This window comes from Manacus candei, unplaced genomic scaffold (genome assembly GCF_025592945.1).
Source record: "Manacus candei isolate 608988 ecotype Guabito, Panama unplaced genomic scaffold, ASM2559294v1 h1tg000020l, whole genome shotgun sequence".
Lineage (NCBI taxonomy): Eukaryota > Metazoa > Chordata > Aves > Passeriformes > Pipridae > Manacus > Manacus candei.
Window position 1 is genome coordinate 2,134,859 of NW_026138068.1, and position 23,689 is coordinate 2,158,547.

Below are 23,689 nucleotides of genomic sequence, written 5' to 3' on the forward strand. Positions count from 1 at the left end.
GTTGGCCCATTTAACTCACATATCCCTTGGCTGGGTCACAAGACATCCCTCCCTGCTCAGCTTGGTTTCCTGAAGGCAGAGCCTCCCCACGGAGCTGTTCCCAGCTCCCGAGGTGGGTGTGGGAGGTTGTGTGAGGGACACCACAGGCCAGGAGCACAGGATGGCCGGAGGGTGCCTGGGCTGCCGGTGAGTCCCTGGGACTTTTCTTAGTCTTGTTTTGATTGAAAGTTGGTTCTTTTCAAAGCAGTTTGTTCCATCCTGTTGTGATGTTGCTATGGCAAAACCAGGCAACATCTGGAGCAACACAACTTCTCTCTGGCGACTGTGGAGGGTTTATTTATAGCCCCGCTGGTGAGAGGAGATGCTGAGTGTGGAGCTGCCCTGGGCAGGCCATGGCAGAGGGGCAGCCTGGCACTGGGTACCCTCCTGGTTGGGAACTGGGGTGGTGGGAAGGTGCGAGTTCCTCCTGCCTGAAGGAGCTGCAGGTGGTACTGAGTGCTATCGGAAAGGAGCTGAGTGGTCTCTCCTCAAGGACCCTCTGATGGGAAGAAGTTGGTTTGCTGGCAGCATTTCCCAGCTCCATGTAGGGTTTGGTGGTGAGCAGATACTTTAATGATGTTTTTGGGCAAAAAGATGAGGTTTGGCCGGTGAGCAGCGCAGGTTGTAGCACACACAGAAGGCACAGGAAGGACTCCCAGGGTTGCTGCTGCACATCCCCAGCAGCAGTGACTGCAGCAGAGAAGCTGCTGCCTGGCAGAGGTTCTCCTGCAGCCCCAGGGCGATGCCTCCATGTCCCTTCCCTCTGGGCCGTGGCGGAACAGCCGCACTGGCCTCTGGAGAGGTGGAAATGTAAATATTTTCCTCAGCAGAAGCTGCAGGTTGATGCTGCCGAGGCCAGAGGAGCCGGTTCCTGCAGCAGGCACGGCCCAGGCTGTGCTGCCGACCGGGTTTGCTCCAGCCTTGTTGCACATTCCCTAAAAGTCTCTTCCTCTCTCGGTTTGAAGGATGGGGCAGTGGCGACGTTGCAGCAGCTGCCATTGCCTTTTATGCAGAGGGTTCAGGAGCAGAACCATCAGAGCCGTGTCACAGCTCTGAGAGTTCACTGGAACACGCAGGGCACACCCAAGGACCCGGACGTGCCTGTTCCACACCAGCCCTTGGCCCTGTGACCTCCACACAGGACAAGCCTAACCCACCAAGATACCCTCAAATCACAAGGGGTTGTGAGAAGCCCGGAATGAATTTGGCTTTGCCATGGGGAACCAAGGGCTCAAGGGGAAACACCTGAATTGTTGATCAGGTCATGGTGCCAACACTGAGTGAGTTCATCTCACTCAGGTGACAGATTGGCTCTGAAATTCCTCACTCACACACCTGTCAGCACATCTTGCTCAGCATTCTTCTACCTGCCAGAACTGATGCTGCCAGGTCCCCCTCATGCCAGAGCATCAGGAGGCCAGCTGCTGGTCCCAATCCTGCTGGGAATCAGTTGTGTTTGCTTTTGGCAGCCTAGGCAGGGATCTGAGACTTCCAGTGGTAACAAATGGGGTTTTGTCTCGCTGCAGAGCAGCTCTGCAACGTGCATTGATAAAGAACTGTCCCCATGAGGGGCCTGTCTGGCTCCAGGCCGATAAGGGCTGGGATAACCGTCATCCCTCACTCCTTCCCCTCAGCAGCAGCCAGGACTGGCCCCTGAAATGGATCATGGGACAGGGACAAGGTGGTGGCATCGTGACCGTGGGCCCACATGTCACTCACGCAGCCTGTGGGAGTGCTCAGAGGGCTGCCAGGATCCCTGGGGGTCTGGATGGAGGTGCTGGTAGGATTTTCCAGCCCCATGGAATATCAGGGGATGCCTTTGGCCTGGGGCCAGTGGGCAGGCACCTCTTTGGGACCATCAGGTGTTTTCCTGCATCCTGCCTCGGGATGCTTCCCAGCTCGGGGAACCATAAAAGGCAAAGCTCTGGGGCAGTGGCTGAGCTGGGAGCTGGGCTGGGAGCCGGGCCGGGAGCCGCGGCTCGCTGCAATGCCAGGCATCCCGGCTGTGTACAAACGGATTAGAGCCCTCCAGCTCCCCGGCTCCAGCGCCTTCCGGAGCGTTATCCAAAGGGAGGAACGTTCTGCTCGGAGGGTTACTTAGACAAATGCCCAGGCGTTAATAGGGATTTTTGATAAGTTGTGTTTGGGAGTCTCCGCAGGGAAAGTTGTATCTGGGGCTGCTGTCGGGCTCCTGTTTATCTCGGGCAGCCTTTTTCTGTCACAGCAATTCCCTTCGCAGTAACGTATTCCCAGGATCATTCCAGCCGACCCGTCACTGCCCCGCGTGCTCTGTGCAGGCGGCATCTCTCCCCCAGGCACTGGGACGCAGCCCAAGGCAGCGCCGCTTCCAAGGAAGGAGCGCTGGGGGAGCCGCTTCGCGTCCCCGGGCGCAGGGCAGGGAGGCAGGGAGGAGAGCCAGGGGCACGGATGCGGTTTTCCAAGCTCTCCGTGAGACCCCCAGGGAAGCTTCCGGAGGGGATCCTGGCCAGACGAGCTGCAGCAGACAACCTGGCTGTAAATCCCTGTGGAAGCAGCAGGATCGGAGGGCAGCCAGGATTGCTACACGGGACTGTGGGGAGCTGTTGCTTCAGCAGGTTGGGGAAAGAGGAGAATCCCTGGAGAAGGATGCAGATGGGAGGCAAGTCCTGGCTGTGAAGTGCCATGGACCAATAAATTAGCAGCTGGGGGGTGCTTTTCCAGTTATCCAGGTGGGATATACGTGGAGAGGGACCAACGTAGAATCAGCTGTGCTGGGCACTGTCGCACTCCGTCGTGCCAAAGGGATGTTCCTCTCCTGGCCATGAGGCCAAGGAACGCTGGTTCACATGACCCAGGCTCCGATGCTTCCAACTGCCCCCGTCTCTCTCCCTTAGCGGAGCAAGAAGGCGGTGCTGACAGCCTGCCCAGACCCAAGGTGGGGAGAAATCTTGGCTGGCCACTCTCAAAGCATTTGGAACCAGGAATTACAGTGACGGAGCTGCCGGCCATGGAAGCCTCCACCTGGCAGTACTGTGGATATTTACGGGATGACACAAGTAAGAAGAGGGGGAGAGACTGCGCTGCTTCCCAGGGAGACTCTGCGGGAACACGTGAGGACTGTACACGGCGGCAGCTCGGCCAGGAGGGCCTGGGGAACAGGCTGGAGAGGGGGGACCTCCCCCACCTCGGGAGTGACACCAGGGCCCCTGCCAGGAGGTCGGAGATGAGCAGCAACGGGCAGAGAGGGCAGCGGGGGTTGGCAGGGGACCTGTGCCTGGAAGAGCATCCCGTGCCCAAAGGGTGCAGGAGAGGGGAGGACGGAGAAGCCCCTCCAAAGGTGTACGAGATGGAGGTGGGGCCCAGGCGCACGGGCAGGACGGTGAGGCCGGTGGTTTACAGGCTGGAGGAGAGCGAGTACCGGCGCCTCATCCAGGAGGCAGAAGAAGAACCTGAGGAGGAATGGGAAGAGACAGAGGATACGGTGCTTGAGATTCAGGAGGACTATGCAGGGGATGGGAAGGTGGTGAGTCCAAGCCTAAACAGGCTCAACTCTTTCCAAGGGGTCCTGAGGAGGCAGATGAGCTGTTCGGACTCGGAGAGCAGCGTGGAGAGCAGGCAGGTGAACAAACTGAGCCTGAACTGCCCCTCGGAGAGGGACAAGCCCACGGTCCCCGTCAGGTCCGACAGCATTGAGCTCATGGATTACATCCTGCAAAGCAAACATGAGGCAGCAACATCTCTCTCCTACATCCCCAGGGACAGCAAGGCAGCCGAGAGCCTCAGGCCAGCACGGAGCTTCTCCCCCCAGCCTGAGGGAACACCAGACCTGTGCCAGAATGGCCAGGCCGGCGAGGAGGATCCAGCCAGGAAGCATGATCCAGACAAGCAGGTAGCAAAGAGCCCGGAGAGAATGGTCTCTGCGGTCACAAATTATCCCTCAGTGGCCAGGGACACTGGGAGGCTTTCGAGACAGAGCAGCAGCCAGCTCCCGGAGAGCTGGGAGCAGCTTGGAGGGGAAGCTGACACAGGGATGCTCGATTCCTACATCCAGAAAAGAACCCCCCCGGCCCCTCCGGTCAGGACCCACAGCAAGGAGAGCCTGGCTCTGAGTATGAGCAAGGCTGTGGCGCTGACAGAGGCGCTGCTGGAGCCCTGCGGAGATGAGGCCAAGCCTGGCAAGGAGCAGCGGGCAGCAGGCACAGAGCAGCTCCCTGGGGGCAGGACTGCGGGAGGAGGGGGCTCGGAGGAGCCGGAGCGGAAGGGGAGGAAGAGTCAGGAGGACGAGAACGTGCTGACAGTCGCCGACGCCAAGAAAACCTTCGAAAAGCCCAAGGCGTCAGAGGGGGCAGCGGCACCACCAGCGCCCAAGAAAGGTGAGGAGTGAGGGCTCCTGGCTCTGCCCTGGGGGTCATGGAGGGCACTGCACCGGGGATGGAGGGGAGGGGAGGTGAGAGCACGGAGGTGGTTGGAAAATAAAAATACCTGCCTGGAATGGCCGAGTGACAGGTGGGATGTGCTCAGGGCACATGGAATCTTGTAACGAGACAGGATGGAATTCAGGTGTTGGTTCAAAGCACTTTGTGCAGTGAAATTGTTTTGGAGAAAGATTTGCTTTGTCAGACTCTCCTGTATAGGAATAAATACAATATACTGCTTTTTCAACAGCCACAGTGCAGCAGTGCCCATAGGATGCTCCCTCCCACTGCCATGTGGGATTATGTGCCTCTGTCTCTCCAGGCACTGGGTGAGCCAGTATAATTTTATTTTAGCTGTGGCATTAAAAAGAAGCATTATTTTCCTTAAGTTCTTTTTCTCCTGCGCTGTGACTTCACTGAATAAGCCTTTCAGGAGAATGACATCAACTTGGAAAGCCTTTCACTGAAAAAATACAGATAAGTGAACTTTGTTGAAATTTTCCTGGTAAAACAGCAGTTCTGCAGAAATAGAGAAGGACAGAAATGAGTGTTTGTGTGAGAGAGTGGATCCTGCAAGGAGCCACCCGACCCACGCTGCTTAACTCAACATCTTCTGTTCAGTGACAATCTGCAATTGTGCATTTCCTTATAAGGGAAAATAAGTGTTTTAAGGCACAGGAAATCTATGGTGGCTTTGAACTGAGTCGTGTGTTTGCTTAAAAAAATAGGTGTGATTATCCCACAGCACCAGGCCCGTTGTGCTGTCGGTTGCTGTCGCGACACTGAGGCGGAGCAGGGACGTGCCACAGTTTGTGTGTCAGGGATAACAGAATCCCTGCAGGGATGACAAACAGGTCCTGTCCCCCCAGGAGGCAGCTGAGGACACGCTGTCATTCTCCCAGTGTAAAGAAATAGGGTTGAGAGCTGTTTGTCACTACAGACTGGCTGTGCCAGGCTCTGAGAATGGAGCAGGGATGGGGTTGGTGTTATCCCAGTGTCTGGATCTCTGCTGCTCCTGGGTGGGAATTGTCTGATATCAGTGGTACAGCTGATCTGGAGTGTTCCCATCACAGGGATGTTTGATCAGCCCATCCTTCCCAGGAATGGAAGGAGCAGGTGGATGCAATGGATGTAATGGGTGGTTTGGCAGAAGAAGGGGGTGAGAAGGGATATAAGGAATCAGCTCTGTCCCCAGGGCAATACTGGCTGCAGTAAATCCCTCCTGGCACCTCCTTGTTCTCCAGAAGAAATAAGGATGGAGGGCTGAGACAATATTTCAGTGCTGAACTGTGAAAATATTGCAATAAAAAATCATGGAATCACGGAATGTTTCAGGTTGGGAGGGACCTAAAGGCTCATCTTGTTCCACCCCCTGACATGGGCAGGGACACCTTCCACTGGAGCAGGAAGAAGAGCAGGAACGGCTTCTCATTTTGCTCTGTCCATGGCAGCCTGCTGGGGTTTTGAAAAGCTGTTTAAAACATTTGTCTTCCCAAATCTCAAACACAAACACCTCGCCTGTATTTACCCTTACATGATTCCTTTCTTATATCTCTGATTTTTCCAGCACCTTTGGTCCAACTTGATCCTAGACAGCAGGGAGAGAAACAGAAGGAGATGGCAAAAGGATTCCAAAGTGGTTAAATAATGAGGTCTGTGCTCAGTGCCCAGGAAAACCAGCACCCAGCCCCGGCTCCTTCCCTGCCTGCCTGATTTTTTGCTGCTATTCAGGATTTCAGGATGCTAGGAAGTGTCAATCCCAGGATTTTCATGTTGTAAATAAAATACAGTTTGCTTTTTTTTTTTCCTTTCTCTTTTTTTTTCCGCTTTTTGTGTTCTGCTTTCTTGTCTCTCTCCTCCTCGTTAATCACCCAGAGACAGCAACAAAGGAAATCCCATCTGTTGCAAGTAATTGCTTTGGTTTTATTTGGTGGCCCAACATTTTAATTAGGTTTTGGGACTTACCTCCCCTTCACTGCAAAAATAGGAAAGAAATGAAAATATATTTTACAATCCTGTCTAATGATGGAGAAAAATACACGAGGAAATAGAAATTGAAATTAGAGGTTTCTTTCTGCTGTAAAAGCACTCTTTTGGGTGCCTTTCCTACAGCTGAGTTGGGAGGGATGTGTTTGACATCGATATTACTGCACAAAATGTGTGAGAGTGGGTAGATGCAGTAATAGATGTGCTTGATGAAATCTATTGTAAATCATTAATAACAATGGCATAAATTATTAATGCCCATCCTGGCCTAATGTTCACTCATTCCTTATCCATCTCCAGCATCTCCCAGCCATTCCAAGCAGCACAGACACGATGTCAGCACAGGCCCTCGCTCACCACAGCAGATTTTATCACCCTTTGGGGAGGGGGTTTGGGATTTGACCCCAACTTTGGGGTCTGGAAGTAGCTCAGTGGTGGTTCCATGTCACACAGAGCTGGGAATAAAGCTCAGGGGTGCTGGCTCCTGACCCTCTGCTTTAATCCAGGTTTTCCTCTCTCCTTGCCCGTGAGCTCAGATTCACTCTCCTTCACTTCTCCCTCCCTGCCTGCTGTTTTAAAATATCTGCTGGAACATTTTGTTCTCCTTATCTTCATTCCCTAATTCTACAGCTCCCCTTTCTGGCCAAGGACTGAATAAGGCCAATCCAAAGGGATTTTGCTCTCTGCCTCTCTCTCTCTCTCTCTCTCTCTCTCTCTCTCTCTCTCTCTCTCTCTCTCTCTCTCTCTCTCTCTCTCTCTCTCTCTCTCTCTCTCCAGACAAACACTTTGCAGGAGCTGGGAGGCACTTCCTTGGGCAGATCCCATTGTCGAGACAGAATCGATTTGCCATTATCAGGAGCTGTTCCATGGTGGCTCTTAGGACAAATTCATCTTGGCAGCTGCTCAACAGTTGATGATCTTTGAAATGTCTTTTAAAAACCAGGATTGGGACTGGTTTCGTAAAGCTGCCCCTGGAACTCCCTCCGTGCCCATGGACACTGAGGAAAAGAGGCAGAAAAAGCAAATTAATGCTAAAAGTAAATCTAATTCCACACAGGGAGAATGGCTTGGGGTGGGTTTGTCATTGTAATCAGTTCGGACTTCATAGAATCCCAGAATGGGTTGGGTTGGAAGGCACCTTAAAGATCATCTCATTCCAACCCCCTGCCATGGGCAGGGAACATTTCCCTGCATTAAAAAGCACTAAATTCCAGTAATATTAAATGAAAGGTAAGATCACATTACTGATTTCAGTGGGAGCAGCTCTTCCTAATGCTGCTGAGTCTGGCCTTGAGTACCTAATGACGGGATGAGATCCCTAAATGATAGGAGATGTGAAAGAGAAATATAAAAGAAATATTCAAATTTCAGGTGGGAGAACCTAGTGCTTCCTGTTAAACAAATATTACAATAAAGTAAATGTAATAATAAACTCAAAAGGCTTCAGGAAATAGATAAATAGGGACATAAAACTCCTTGAAAAGCTGTATAAATTGGAAACCAGGTCCAAACTGTCCTGTCTGGCATATTTTGCGTGACTTACAAGTTAAGCTGCAAAATAACAGGACTTTAAAGTGCTGATCTCCCTAAACCCTCCCTAAGCCATTTCCCTCCATTCAGAATATATTTAGCGATGAGGATTTCAGCAAACTGAGACATGCAGGATAAATTCATCCCTCAAATGACTTTACTGCTTCCGCTGATGGGGTTTGATGCCCATCTGGGGTTGCTCAGAGGTTCCAAATTGCAGGGTACCAGCTGAAGGCATCAAAATTTCTCCTAAAAAGAGATGCTTCAGGTGTTTCTTTACCTTTTCTGACTCCAAACAGCACCCTGGCAAGGGGGGCTGTGGGACACACCAAATGTGGTCCTTATAAAACACATCAGGAGCAAACCAGGGTGATTTCTTGCAGAGATGGAATTGATGCATATTTGCAGGAAGCTAAATTTAGCCGCTGACATAAGTTTCAGAGGTGGAGTCTGTAGCCACGGTGCTGTTTCCGTATAAAGGCTGTGAGATACTTTGCAGCAATCCTGCAGTGCTGAAGCCGAGGGGAAAATATGTGGGATGGCTAAAACTGGGGAAATGGAGTCTTTAAAATGTAATAACCAGGCGTGTTGGTACAGATAAAATGGGATAAACCTTGCTGTGTGGCTCCTTGGAGCTGCAAAATTTGGTAATAGGGTATTTTCCTTCAGAAAAATTAGGATTTGTGGCATATTTTGACAAGTCGTTGGGCTTGCAGCATTCTAGACATCATTTAAACTGTTTGTTAGGATGGTTTTATTCAGCTGAAGTGAAGAAGATTAGTGGTTACAGTGGAATCAAAGCATTTGTGTAAAACCTGAGCTATTGCTTCTGTTTGTTGGAGACTTCAGCCCAAAATTCATGTACCTAGTACAGTTGTGATCTAAATAGCTCATTAATCCAGGCAAGAGTCTGGGTGATCTTTGCAGCATTTCCATCCCGGTGTTTTAGGAAGCTGTAGCAAAAATTCCACAGGGATCATTTCCACCTGAGTCCATCCTTAGCGACTCTTCCAGCACCGCGTCGAGCAAGGATTGTCCATCCCTGCAGGATCCACCATGGCAGTGGCAGTTGTTGAGAGGATTAGGCTTCAATCAGATTTCTCAGAGCAAATTTCACTTTGTGCCACTTTCTTTTTAGCTGGAGGCCAAAAGTCTTCCTTCAGTTCCTCTTTTGAGCTGTTGGGTGGTGCTGAGTGCTGCTGCCTTGGCTCTTGTTTTCCAGTCCAGGGTAAAGCATTGCCTGGTACGTGATTAAAATATAACTTTTAAAAAATTTCAAGCCACACACACAGGTTTGAGGCTCCTAATAAATGAAGGATGGGCAGCCAGGGCTCTCAGCTCAATCACTGACTCAGCGCGTCACGTACTTACGTGGAAAATGTGAATCACACCCCAAACCCACTGACTCGGGGTTACCTGCAGCTCTGCTCCCAGGCTGCCAAACTGCTTTTGTTTTCTTCTTTTTTAGCTTGAACACGATTGTTTGAGGAAGGAGGGTGGTGTCAGTGTGCTGGGCTGGCGTTCAGAAGGAAGCTATTAATTAATTTTACGGTGCCGTGGGCAGGGATGCAGTGTTGCCACTCTAATCTCTGGGTGTATCATTTTATTATCAAGGTATTGCTCAGTAGGTTAAGAGAGGCTTTCCTGCTTATTGAATCAATGGTTTAACTAGTGTCAAAGTTTAACATATGTTGGATAACATTTGTTTAATCTGTAGCTACTGATGTTTCCATCAGCTGTGACAGTCACCAGCAAGACCGCGACAAATGTATCTCCCTGAGGGTTTTGAAGTGTTTTAACACCTAGATTTTACTGGAGGTAGTTCATGGTCCTAGCACAGCTTCATGGGGGAAGAGGAGGGTTCTCAGCTCATCTCCTCTCATCTCCTCATGACATATTCCTCCAAATTCTGAAGGATTAGAAGGGGAATTAGCAAGGTGTCACTGCCCTGAACCATCACCCCCCCTTAAGTACCAAACCGCATGCAAATGAATGCGCAAACATTGGCCAAAACGTATGAGGAAGCTCAAGGAGTTTTGGTTTTGGCCATGTATGGTAACGCTGAGGGATATGGGCTCTGCTCTTGGTTGTTCATTCGCTCTTCAGGCTCCCTGAGGCACCGAATGATTCCCGGTGCGGTGTTACCTGTGAGCATCCAGGTGTGTGCTGAAAAGTGCTCACCCTGCTGTGACCTGTTAGAACAGCCGAGGTACAAACCTTACACCACACAGTGCAGCAGCCCCAAATGGTCTTTACTTTGAGCGCAACGGGGAGAACCTATGATTTCAAGCTGCTGCTCTGGGTGTCTTGTTGTAGTGTGATTTTTAGCGAGGGTTTTGCTTCGCGGTCTTTAGCCAGGGGCTTTTGTCACCGTCCTTTTCTCACAACAGCCGCAGTGTGTCGGTGTGACAAAGTGAGGGGAGGTGGTTGTTTTCCTGTGGGTCTACTGGTTCTCCTCAGGGTTGCTTCTGAGGACACCAGGCTCTGATCGCTCAGGGACACACGGCCGGTCCCTCAGGGGGGACATGACTGGACCCTCAGGGATCATATGGCCGATCCCTCAGGGCAGACATGACTGGACCCTCAGGGATCATATGGCCGATCCCTCAGGGCAGACATGACCGGTTCCTGAGGGAGGACATGATCGATACCTCAGGGGGGACACGGCCGGTCCCTGAGAGGGGGACATGCCTGGTCCCTCAGCGATAACACGGCTGGTCCCTCGAGGATGACACGACCGGTCCCTGAGGGGGGGACATGCCTGGTCCCTCAGGAGGGACACGCCGGCCCCTCAGGAAGGACGTGACCTGCCCCTCACGAAGGTCCCCCATGACCTCCCTCCCCCTCCCTCTCCGCCGAGGGGCGGCGGGGCGGAGCCTGAGAGCGCGCGACCGCGCGTGGCGGCGATCGCCGTGCCGCCATTGGCCGGGCGGGCCGCCACTCACCCTGCTGCCCCGCCCCCCCGAGAGGCGGGAGCGGGCGGTGCCTGCGCGGAGGGGCCGTGTCCCGCAGGGGGCGTGGCTCCGGGGGGCGTGGCCCCGCGGCCGCGCTGCCCCGCCCCGCCCCGCGGCTCTCAGTCGGGCGGCGGCGGCGGGCGGAGGAGGAGGCGGAGGCGGCGGCTCCGCCGGGCTGAGGAGCGGACGCGGGAGGCGGCTCGGCATCGCGGTGCGGCTCGGGGGCGGTCAAGGCGAGCGGGCGGGCGTCTCCGGGGAGGAGCGGCGCTGCGGCTCGGAGGGGGCGGGAGGGCGGCGCGGTGCCCGCGGGAGGGCGGCGGGCAGGGCGGGGGTCCGGCCGGGCGGGCCCTTCCCGCGCGGGGCCGGCGGGCGCTCCGTGAGGCGGCGGCCGCTGTCAGCTCGGGGCCCGCGGCGGGAGCGCCCTCCCCGCACCGCCCCTGCCCCGGCCGCTCCCCGCTCCCTCCTTATTAGGCAGCGGCGCGGGGTCGCCGCCGCATCCGCATCCGGCCGGGGCCGCCGGGCAGGGCAAGCCCTGGGCGGGGCGGCGGCGCCGGGCGCTCCTGGCGCGCACCTGATGCCGCGGCGGGGACGGCACTGGGGGGCTTTTGTTCCGCACGTTTGCCCTTGTTTGTTTGTTTGTGTGTTTCCCCCCCTTGCCTCTCTTCCTCCCGGCGATGCAGCAGCCGCTCGGTGCCAGCGGCGTGTGCCGCCCCCGGAGCGCCCGTGCCCGCCGAGCACCGAGGCGGAGGACAAAAGATGAGCGCCCCGATGCGGGGTTAGTTTGGGGGTGTTTTCCGTAGGCTCTCGTGGAGCAGGTCCTGGTCGCGCCGTTATTAGTGGTTCTTTCGAGGCTGTTCAGGAGATGCATGGAGTCCCTGGGATGCGTGACATGTCATGGGATCGTCAGAGAATCCCGGAATGGTTTGGGTTGGAAAGGACCTTAACGAGCATCTCATCCCACCCCCCGCCGTGGGGGGCTTTGTTTTCCTGTGCAGGAAGCCACATTGTTTAACAGTGATATGCCCAAGATGGGATTTAAAGGTTAGTCCTCACCTGTGGTTTGTGAAATTCCCAGTCCCTCCACTCAAGGTACCCGGGAAGGTGCTGGACACACGGGAAGGTGTCCCAACACCACCACGCAAAGGTGCAGCTGTAGGACCCCCAGCCAGACAACGTGATGCTGCGACTGACTGACTGCACAGGAGATAGGTCTAAAGAAATATATGTATTTAAAAAAAAAAAAAATGCAGTGAAAGCTGCCTGGAAACAAAACTGATTGATGCAGTTTTATGGTTGAGGATAAGTGATACACATTAGGGTTGGGGGGTTTTTTATAGCTGGAGTTGGTCTGAGCACATCTGTTCAGCCTGTTCATGGAGATGTGTGTGGGAACAACACCAAGGATGATGGAAAAATAGGAGAGGGGCACTCTGAACACACCAGGCTGGGGCTGATTTGTCAGTTTGCTGCTGAATTTCCCCATTCTGGTTTAATTTTAGGCCAGGCTGTACCCAAATTACCCGGCACCACCCTCTCCCTCCGTGTTCCTCCACAAGCAGTTGCGTGAGGGAAGCTCTGGAGTGTGGGAAAATGGTGTGAATGGCACAGTGTGTCCTGGGAGAAGCGTGTGGGGATGTGGAGAAAGCAGCGGGTGTTTTGTGCGGGAGGCAGGACAGAGGATATTCCATTTTCATTTGAATAACAAGCCTTGAATCATCTTTTCTGCTGGGGGGGGGGAGAAAACAGATGGCTCTGCACTCCCCGAGACATTTCATTGCAGCTAATAGTGATGTTTGCTAAAGACTGTGTACACAAAGGTAGATCAAATACTGTTGTGGCACCGTGTGTTTATTTTGGCTGTATAGGTTTTTTTGTATTTTCAGTAGCCCCACTAAGACCTGACCCACTCAGGGAGCATTTGCTTGGTGTTTGTTTTAATCCAGCACTTCATAATAGTAATTTTTCAGTGGTCACTTGTAGCCTTTTATCCAGATTGCTTTAATCAGCATTTGTGTTCTCTGCTGGCATTGCTGTGTCTTCTCCCGAGCTGTCTTTTCAAACACCATCGGATTTTTTCAAGTGAAATCTTCATGCTTATTGCATCTGTCACTTCTGGGACTCACTCCAAGCGAAAGGCAGGGATTCAGTTTAATGGCAATGAGGAGGAATGCGCAGAAGGGGGAAATATCAGCTTTTCCCTGGGTGATGCAGCACAGGGCACTGGGCTCTGCCCTCGGTGGCTGCTCCATCCATCACATCCATGGCCAATATTGGGCTTTACCGATGGCTTCGTCACATGGCTCATTAAAGGACAACGTTGTGCTATGATGGGAAGAGGATTTATGATGTTGGGTTTAATTTGGTGATCAATTCTGAGGAATATCACTCGAGTGCCAGCTTCCTATTTTGAAGACATGAGCAAAGCACTTCCTGGCCTGGGTTTGCAGCTCGGTGAGGTCATCAGAGCACCACTCCCAGGGCCAGGAATGTCCTCTCGGGCAAGCTCACAGGCACATTTTCACTTGACTTTTAAAGTCTTGCTTTGTTTGTTTTGATTTTGCTTTACTGAGGCTTTTGTGATAATCTCAGCCCTTCTCTGAGGATGTGTTGGAACAGAAACTCACTGAGGATTTGAAGTGCCCCAGTTTAAGCCTTTACAGGGCATATGAACAAGAATTAAATGGCTGTGTTCTCTTCTAGCTCTTTCCCTGTGGTCTCCCCTGCTTAATATTTTTGGGCTGGTGTATTCTGGTGGTGAACTCTGAAATTAGTCTGATTAGAAACTGCTTAGAGCTTCAGTTTAGTCACCCTGGTCCGGGAGCCGCATGTGAAAAGTCAGATTGTTGGTGGCTTTAGGCTGACAGGATGTGAACTGCTGGGGTTTTGTCACGTTATGCACAGTTGCAGGTGCTGCTGGGGTGAAAGCCAAGTCAAAACTGAGCAGAAAAAGGCTTGGCTTAGCTTAGCTGAGTGACTCAGGAAAGCAGCAGTGAAAGTCCGTTTTTCTGAATGTGTTGGATACACCAGTATGGTTGGGAATTGTTCACTGGGCCCTTTCTTTTTATCTGCTAATAGGATTGCTTTGTTCTGATTTTCCTCCTGTGAGTAACTCTACAAAAAATGGATTATTTGTTTCTTTTTGAGGTTATAATTGTTCAGCACGTGACTTTTTTGTGTGGGTTTTATCATCTAAAACCACATATAGACCTGTAAATGCCAGTGTGACACTGAACTGCTTTTCAGAGCTGGTCCTTGGAGGAGCAGGCTGAAGAGGATCCTAATGGAATATACCAACCATTAGTTGTATCACCAGTCCCTAGTTGTGTATGTGCCTGCCTGGGTTTGTGTAGGGACTACAAATCCAGTCAGAATTAATGGCTGCATGTGGATGGAGGGAAGAAGTACCTATGAAGCAGAAGGTGACTGTTGGGCAAGTGGATAATTTTACCCCTCTCCTGTGTAATTCCTGATGTCAGTAAAACAGGGGTGATCCCTTGGAGCAAACAAACCTAACAAGTCACAAAGTGCTCCTGAAATGGAAGAGGATTTTGTGATGGAACATCCTAAAAGCTTTAAAATCCTGCTCTGTGGGTCAGGAACTTGACTGAGAAATAGTGAAAATTGTATCTGCTACTGCCTCCAAGGAGGCAAAACCATGGTTTTTGAAAGCTGCCAACCTTCTGATGTGCTCTTGGTGGATAGAAGGAATCTCCTTGATTTGGAGGTGATAAAGTACAATGTGGGCTGTTGTACTGTTTCTCCTCTGTACCTTTCTTTGCTGATGAATTTGGGGTAGAATCAAGGTAGAATCACCTGTATTGGAGAAAGGAGAATTTCTTCAGCATTATCATTTTGCTCCTTTGACATCCCTGGCTTTGTGTCAGTCCACGTTTTGTTGGTGATAACAATAAATGATGTATAATGTGCTTTTTGCTCTGGGTGGGTAATGATGTCTGAGGCCTGGCTCTTGGGAGGGAAGTTCCTGTGAGTGACACTGAGCTGGGCCTCTCAGTCCAGCATAATTAGGTTTGTCTTGTTTTCCTTTTTAATAATTGAATTTGAAGGAGCAATGGAAATAAACCAGTGGTGGGATCTGACTTAAAGTGATTAAGGCTCAGCCTGGGTGTGCTGAGCTGAGCTCCCAGCTCTCCTTTGGAGTGTTGCTGAGCTGTGCTTGAGGCCAAGTGTTCCCTGTAGGAAGGACCAGGGTTTCCCTGTGGTTTTCCAGATTTTGGCTGCCCATAATATCTCTGAATGAGAGTTCCTATGTAGGAACAAGCATATAGATAATAATTCTTAGCTGAATATGACAGCAGCCATTTCCACAGCTTTATAAAATATGTCTCAGCAGGATTCCCTAAAATTCCACAGGAGTGATGTGCCTGAAACTACTCCTTGTTTGCATCCCTGTATGAACCTGGGCAGTGCATTGCACCTGCAGTTCCTGGGATAAGTAATCCCTGGAAAATGGACTTCAAATCACTCTGGTTTGAGTATTTAGAAATATGGGAACTTCCCCTCCCTCCCCCCTGGTTCTGCATATAGTTGCCATAGAGACAGTGTTCTGGAGCCATTGAAAATCCATTGTTTATCTTAAATAAATATATAAACCTGCTCTATTGAAACATCACATTTTGCAGTGCCCTGTTCCGTTGAAGTCTTCAATTCTATCAGGAACCATTGTGACAGGACAAGGGGAAATGGGTTCAAACTGAAAGAGGGGAAATTCAGGTCACATTTTAGGAAGTAATTCTTCCCTGTGAGGGTGGTGAGGCCCTGGCACAGGTTGCCCAGAGAAGTTGTGGCTGCCCCATCCCTGGAGGTGTCCAAGGTCAGGTTGGATGGGGCTTGGAGCAATCTGGGATAGTGGAAGGTGTCCCAGTCCATGGCAGGGGGTGGGAATTAGGTGATCTTTAAGGTCCCTTCCAACAATCTGGTGGGGACTTGCCATCCTACAGTGCTGCAGATCTGGATCCTGGACAAACTGCTAATGGGTGTAATTAGCAGCACCAGGGATTAGCAGCAATAACAAATCCAGTCCATAGGAAGCACTGTGTCCCATGGGAGCTGGGCAAACTGGCCATGCTGGGCAGATGATGGTAGGATAGGGAGGATTGTCATCAGCAAAGGCTCCATGCTGAGCACCACTCAGGGCTGGAATTAACCCCTGAAGTTGCCTTATTTTTTTTCATTTTTACTTAAAATACTTAAAAACCCTCATGGTGGTTTGTTGATTCCTGCTGGAATCTTGAACCCCCAGCTGACTCATTTACTTGGCATTTTTCACCACACCTGTGTCAAACAGATTGAGATCCTTCTTTTCCACGTTGGGAATGTGAGGTTTCATGTTTTACTCAGGGTCTGGGGAATACTTGTAGCATGTACTACTAAGGGTAGTTGTTGTTTTACACATGGTTCAGGTATTTGCCCCAGCACACGTGGTGGGATGTGTGTGTGGATAAATGGCCATTCTTACACCTTTTCAACTCTTAATTTCTCACTTAATTCCTTTCTGCAGTACTTACATTAATTGTACCATATCTTGCAGGTTGGAGTAAATGGGGACAAAACTGCCTTGTTCAGAACGGGAGGTGGATTAAATTCTTTCTGAGTTTTCAGTGATGTTTTTAAGGTTGATTTTAATTTTTGAATCTGCTGAGATCAATTTGCAAGGCAAGAAAAAAAATCCTGAGCCAGCTTAGGCAACCAAGAGTTGCCAGACATTCCTCTGCAATATATTCTGCTTTAGCACAGCCTGAAGTGTAGGCACAAAACTCCTCTAGCTGAGTGTTGCTGTGCCTCCAGCAGCTCTTTCCTGGCCGCTGCCAGGAAAATTGCTCCTCTCTGGAGCAGTTTGTTCTGTGTGGTGCTTTAAGGTGCTGCTGTTTAAGGGTGGGCACCCCTGGGAAGGGTCAGGTTATCTCTCTACTCTACTTTGCTCCCTGATGTTTCTTTTGGAGGGTAAAGGTTATCTTTTTATTCTTCTGTGCTTTGCCACATCGATCTTCTGCTCTACTGGAGGAATTCTGAAGGGCTTGGAAAGCTCACAGAAAAACCAGCTGGGGCTTATCTGGGTGGAATTGTGCCTGTTGATTTGGCCAGGCTCCTCCGGAGCTGCTGTAAATGCCACAGGGATTCCCGAGGGGCTGGAGGTGTGGGCTGCACGTGCAGCAGCGTGACTGCCAAGCCAACAGGTAAGTAAAGCTTAAAGGTCATCAGGCACAGGCTGGAATTCTTCACACCCCTTGCTGGGAACCGGTTCTCCAGCTGAGAGCAGCTGCAGGTCCAAGAATTCCCCAAGGAATCTGCCTTTGCCCAGAGTGTGTTGGGATGGGTGTGATTCTCCCTGCCAGGGAGGCGGGGACATGGAACTGGTGCCATGGAGCTGTCAGGGACAGTGATACCCTCATCCCTGGCAGAGGGGGTAGGAAGAGGTATCAGGGACAGTGGTGGCCCTCATCCCTGGCACAGGGCATAGGAAGATGTTTTTCCTTTTTGGATCTGAAATCTTTCTTCATAGCATAGCAGGAATGTTTATTAAAGCTCCTCAACAGACTAAATACACTTCCTGAGATAATTTTTGTGTTCTTGCCTGCCCAGAGAGGTGAGAAAGGAGCTTTGTGTTGCATTCATGGTTTGACAGCAGGTTGGTGCCAGGGACAGCAGCCTTGCCCCACGACAGATCAGCGACAAGGAACATCTGTAGGACAGAGGAAATGTGTTTGAACTTGGAAGCCTTTGCTGAAACAGATGTTTGAGGGGCTGTAATTGGTACCACGAGATAGGGATTTAAAATCAAGTGAGCAGATTGAACTATCTGGATTTGAGTTTCAGCCTCCTCCGGTCCCTTCCTCCCTCCCCCAGCCCTGATTTCAAATTGCACGTTACGGAAACGGGACAGAATGACAATGGTGCTCTTGGAATTATAGGCTGCTTGGCCAGAAGAGCTGGCAGGACAGCAAATGGAAATGTGGAGGAACACATGCCAGCTCCAACTGGGAGAACTGAGATTCGTTTTGCAGCTTGTTTGTACTGCATTAAAACCCGAGATGTTTGCGTTGTCCTGCCCGAACTCCCACGTTCTGTGGGAGGATATTGTCCTGTCTTTGACAATTAACCATTGTTGGGTGCATTTGGAGAACACCAAAAGCAGTTTAGTGGGTGCCTCACCTGTTGGGTGGGTGGTGAGAAGTGGAGGCCACTCTGACTGGATGAAGATGTTTTTTAGGAGGTGACAACCAAGCTCATTGTTGCTTTTTGGAGTTGAGTGTTTCCATTTAAAATTCCAGTGTGATGGACCACACTGGTGTGTGATGGACAGTGCTGGTCTGTGCTGTACCTCCAGCCTACCTGGGATGTTCTCCAGGTCTCCAGCCCATCCCGTTTGCCGTTACAGGACTGGGAGCACACTCCAGACACCACCACACTGATGTGTGGCTGCACTTGGCCATCCTGCTCCTCCTGGGTCACATTCCCAAGGCAGCGTCGGCTTCTCCGCAGGCTCCGGGCAGGCCTGGGGCTGTGCTGGGTCCAGCAGCACAGTGGAGCCGCTGTGGTCAGGCCGGGCCATGTGGAGAATGTGCCTCCTCGCCTGGTCAGTCTGACTCACTCTTGGCTGGGCTGGTTGGGAGCCTCGGTTGTGCTGATCTGTTGTTTCTGCTTTATTTCGGAGTCGGGAGGAATTCGTGTCCCAACCAACTTAGTGTTCGGAGCTGAGGGCTCTGCAGGTCCTGGTGGCTCCTGGGCTGCAGCTCTGCAGGAACTGAGACCTGCAACTGTCTATCTCCTTATTTATCTCCTTAAAAAAACTTTGTAGTTTCTTCCTGTGGATGCCATGGCATGTTGTAATCGAGGAATAGAAACCAGGTGGTCAACTCCTCTGGAGATGGGGCTGGAGCCCCTCTTCTCTGGAGACAGGCTGGGAGAGCTGGGAGTTTCCAGCCTGGAGAAGAGAAGGCTCCAGGGAGACCTTAGAGCCCCTTCCAGTGCCTAAAGGGGCTCCAGGAGAGCTGGAGAGGGACTTTGGACAAGGGCTTGGAGTGACAGGACAAAGGGTAATGGCTTCCCATTGCCAGAGGGCAGGGTTGGATGGGATACTGAGGAGGAATTCTTTCCTGTGAGGGTGGGGAGGCCCTGGCACAGGGTGCCCAGAGAAGCTGTGGCTGCCCCATCCCTGGAAGTGTCCAAGGCCAGGTTGGATGGGGCTTGGAGCAACGTGGGCTAGTGGAAGGTGTCCCTGCCCGTGGGCAGGGGGTGGAATGAGCTGAGCCTTAAGGTCCCTTCTAACCCAAACCATTCTGGGATTCCTAATTTCAGTAAGTCTTTTTGTCATTTTTTAAGGAATGATCCAATTCACTGCCTCCCCTCACTTCCAGTTTCATGTTTCCAGCAATGTCTTAAAACCACTGGATTTAATAGGACGTGTTCTTACCTTAGAAAATATCATGGTAATCAAATCCTCTCATGTCTGCACCTCTTCTTAACTTCAGCAGAATGGGGAATCCTGCAGGTCTTATTCTTTCCATCCTTAGGTCCCAGCACCTGTCTGCTTAAATTCTGCTTATATTCAGCATCAGAGAGGACAGACACATCCTGTATCAGGGGCTGAGTTCCAGGTCTAGTGGCCACTGCTGAGCTCCTCTGTCACACACATGAAGATTTATGTTTGCCAATTATTTCAGATAATCAAGTTGAAAATACACTTGTTTTCTGCCATGAGCACTCTGTTAGAAAAAAAGTGTTTAGTTAGCTGGGAAGGGTAGGATCTGCTGGTGATTGGTGGGAAATTAATGAAACTGTGGTGGGGAAAAGCTTTCTCTGTTCATGACCACCATCCTTTGCCCAAAACCAGATTTTAAGAAAAAGAGAAGCTTGTGATGTGTCCCAGGATCTGGAGGAAACTTGCATGTAACCTTCAAGAGAGGAGAATTCAGTGGATCAGGGTGGCAGCTCTGAGCACATTGATACTTCCCTGGTAGCCCTGATAAGAGAACTAGGTCAGCGCTGGGGAGAAGCATTTTATCACCTCCTTCCCTCAGCTGGAATCCTGGCGCTGGGAGGGCCCTGCTGGCTCCCAGCTCTGCACAGCAAGGCCCTGCTCTCTCCCTCGTGTTTCCCTCGGGGCCCTGGGGAGGGCTGAGCCCTGTTTTTCCCTCCCCATGGCAGGTGCTGCTCACACTGGGGGTGATCAGCCGGTCCCGGGGTGTCAGCAGCCCCCTCGGGGTTGGTGTGATGTCTGTGGCTGCAGTTCCCAGGGCTCTGTTCAGCTCTGGGAGGATTCACTCTGTCTCTTGGCAGTGGATGAGGATACAGTGTGCAGAGAAGCTTCTCTGGTGTTTATGCCAGTGGAGAAAGCAGAGGAGAAGGAAGGGTTTTTTGGAGGGGAGCATGTGAAAGGCCACGGCCTTCTGTGGTCAGCTCCTGGAACAGCAGTGCCTGAGGTGGGAGTGTGGGGGAGGCTTCCCTTTCCTTATCCAGTAAAGCTTGTGTGGTGTCCAACAACTGTCTCTGCTGGCAGCAGAAGTGGAGCTGAAATGCAGAGATTCCAGAATCCCAGAATGGTTTGGGTGGGAAGGGACCTTAAAGCTCATCTCATTCCACCCCCTGCCATGGGCAGGGACACCTTCCACACTTCAAGCCCTGTCCAATCTGGCCCTAAATGCACTGAGGCACCTGGGATGTTTAATCCCTGTATTCTGTACATTACTTGCCTTTATGAGGTTTTGTCCTGAGTTTCAGTCCTTTTTTTTTTTTTATCTCCACTTTGCTCTCCTTCCTTCTCTTCTCATTTTACTAACTTTTTTTTACCCAGCCTGTGCTAAATTACCATCATCCCAACATTCCCCATCATCTCTGAGGTTGGGGCAACTTTAGTGCCAGCTGACAGAAGATGCTATAAAAGAAATAAACTCAAAAGAGGGGGTTGTTTGGAGGCTGCTGGGAGAATTCCCATTCCTGCTCCTCAGCTGCCTCAGATCCAGGATTTGGGTAACTGCTGCAGTGTTTCCCTTTGCTGGTTGCCCATCCCGCTGTGGCTCCTGATAAATTATTTTGTGTAATGATTTTTGTGTGCATTCATTGCTCTGGCTTTATGGTAGATGGCACAGATTAAATGAAGCCAGACAACTCTCTCAGTTCGGGGTAATGACTTTCCACTGCGGCGTCCTTTTGTCACTGTAAATTATGATAAATGATGTAATGGTGGATGGAGAGATACAGCTCCAAAGTGGTGGGAGTGGAGAGATCAGCACAGATTGGTTTGGCTTGGAAGGGACCTTAAAGCTCATCTTGTTCCACCCCCTGCCACAGGCAGGGACACCTTCCACTAGAGCAGGTGATTCCTCAAGAAAATGAATTGTACACCTGGAAATCTTGAAGGGAAAATAGCCACAGTGTGGGAGGAGTGAGATGAGCACACAGGTGAACCCTCAGGAAATAACACATCCCTCTGGGTGATCCCTGGGAGATCTGAGCTTTACAGGTGGCTTCTGTCTCAGAGTGCTTCATATTCTAAAGGTTTTCATACAATCGTTTGAGGTTCCAGCTAAAACCAGAATCATATCAAGTGTTTCACAGGTTACAGCCAACACCTTGTGCTTCTTCCAGAACAGAAATTTCAGCTTATTTAAAGTTTGGGTTGTGTTACATTTTTGAATGTGCTGGGCTCCCCAGTTGAGATATAATCAAATTCCCTGGTAGTTTGTGGTTTAGGTTCCCATCCCAAAATAGAATCTTGCCAGTGGTGGAACAGCTGGAAATTTCAGTATTAAGTTCATATTCCAGCTTTTTGTCTTTAAAATGAAGTGAAATCAGATGGCAGTGTCTTGCTCAACCTGGATTCAAGTAACCAAAGACACAAATATGATGTGTTTTGAAATTTGGACCATCTGTAATAGTGTTCACCTTTGGTTTGGACAACTCTGAAAACAACAGTTCTGTCAGAACTGGACTGAAAATGGAGTGACTGGAAAAGGGATGCACGGAGGGAACATCGTTGTGTTTAAAAGGAGAGGGACTGTATCAAGGTATTTGTGGCTGTTCCCTTTTTCTGCTGGAGGTTTCATGTGAAGTCCTGGGGTGGGGTGAGGTGAGATGAAGTTTTGGTGGTCATGTGATACATTTTTTTTCTCCCACTTCCTTCCTTGCCCAAGTCTTGCAGGACTTCATATTGTGAGACTGAATCCTTTGATTGCTTGGATACTTGGAGAGGGAGATGAAGTTGTACAAGAACATAGAGTGACAGGACAAGGGGGAATGGGTTCAAAGTGAGATAGTAGGTTTAGATTGGATATCAGGAAGCAATTCTTCCCTGTGAGGGTGGTGAGGCCCTGGCACAGGGTGCCCAGAGAAACTGTGGCTGCCCCATCCCTGGAGGTGTCCAAGGCCAGGTTGGACAGGGCTTAGAGCAACCTGGGCTAGTGGAAGGTGTCCTTCCCTGCCTGTGGGACTGTCCCAGGAGGTGGGAATGAGACGATCTTTAATGTTCCTTCCAATCCAACCCATTCCATGATTCTGTGGTTCTAATTCCCCCTCCAGCCTTGCTGGTGACATACTGGTGACAGTGGTGGCAGTTTCCTGCCAGTGTGGGCTAATTCCAGTTGTGGCCCTGAGCTCACTGTAGGACACATCTCTGAGTCTCTGGCCTGTGCACTGTGGTACTGCTGGAAAGCATTTCCCTGGACTGTGTGTGCAGTTGGAGCAGGCACAGGGCAGTGTGTGCCCACATCCATGTCCCGGTGCCCAGTGTGCCGTGCACGCGCCTGAGTCACCAGGAACCAGGGAGCTTGCACAACCTGGAGTTGAGAAATGCTAGAAGTGAGGGATTAGGAAATAACCTGGTGGTGTTTGTTCCCCTTTTCCCAGGCAGTGGGGTGCAGCTGTTGGCTCAGCCCCTGCTCCCTTGGCCACATAGCCGTGGTGAGGTGGAGTTGTCCTCGCTGTGAGGAGCAGGAAGCACAGTGGGACTGTGGTCTCTCTTGGACTTAAAAACCTCTGAGTGCCTCTGTGCCATATGTGGCTCTGTACCTTATCTTCCATGTGATGTTCAGAGTGCTCTGAAGGGTGAATTGCCACATTCCTCGTGGGCTTTTCTCCAGTGCTTATCTCCTGATGTCCAACTGCTCCACAGAGGTGGCGCAGCCCTGCTGGGAGGGAGGGTGTTCTCTCCATGCTGGGGGCAGGCTGGAACACCCGTGGGCTGGTTATTGGCTCAGCATTGGAACATACTTCCTATTTTTTTTTATTTTTTTTTTTTATAAAACCAGCTCTGAGCACTCATTGCTTTTGCAGATGAGGCCCAAGTGTCTCAGCCCAGGTGTTCAGGAAGACCTTGGGTTGCATGGATGGGACTTGAGAATCCTCTGGGCTTCCCCATCAGGAACCCATGGCCTGGGCAGTCCCATGTTGTAGTTCTACCAGTGGGACCATCCCCTGTCCCTGCTGACCCCATCCATCCCATAACACCATTCAAACCTGGTGCTGGTGCATTGTCTATAGATCCATTGAATTATTTAGGTTGGAAAACACTTTTAAGATCATCAAGTCCAACCATTAATCTCTTGATTTTAATTTTTTTGAAATCTACTTCTTATTTGTTAATAGCTGAGACTGTACCTTTATTCCCAAGCTCTTCAGCAAGGCTCTGACTGTGAGTTTGGGGATTCACCAAGAGCTGCAACTTGACATTTTCCACTTAAGGAAGAGCCTTTCCAGTCCCAAGTACCAGCCTTTTATAAATGCTGTCCTCCCTATCCACTGGATTTGTGTTCTCACCCCCCCCTTAATTGT

At 51.0% G+C, this 23,689-nt stretch overlaps 1 protein-coding gene across 2 annotated transcripts in view; it reads left to right on the forward strand.

The window, feature by feature from the left end:
* Positions 1–4,282: 4,282 nt before the first annotated feature.
* Positions 4,283–23,689, forward strand: part of CORO1C (coronin 1C) — a 49,714-nt gene continuing 30,307 nt past the window's right edge. Inside the window, exon 1 of one of the 2 annotated variants that reach the window (XM_051785482.1) lies at positions 4,283–4,391. The gene's annotated coding sequence lies outside the window, so the exon portion shown is untranslated. Of the gene's footprint in view, positions 4,392–11,007; positions 11,115–23,689 lie in introns of those variants that run through there. The other variant, XM_051785483.1, reaches the window with a different exon arrangement.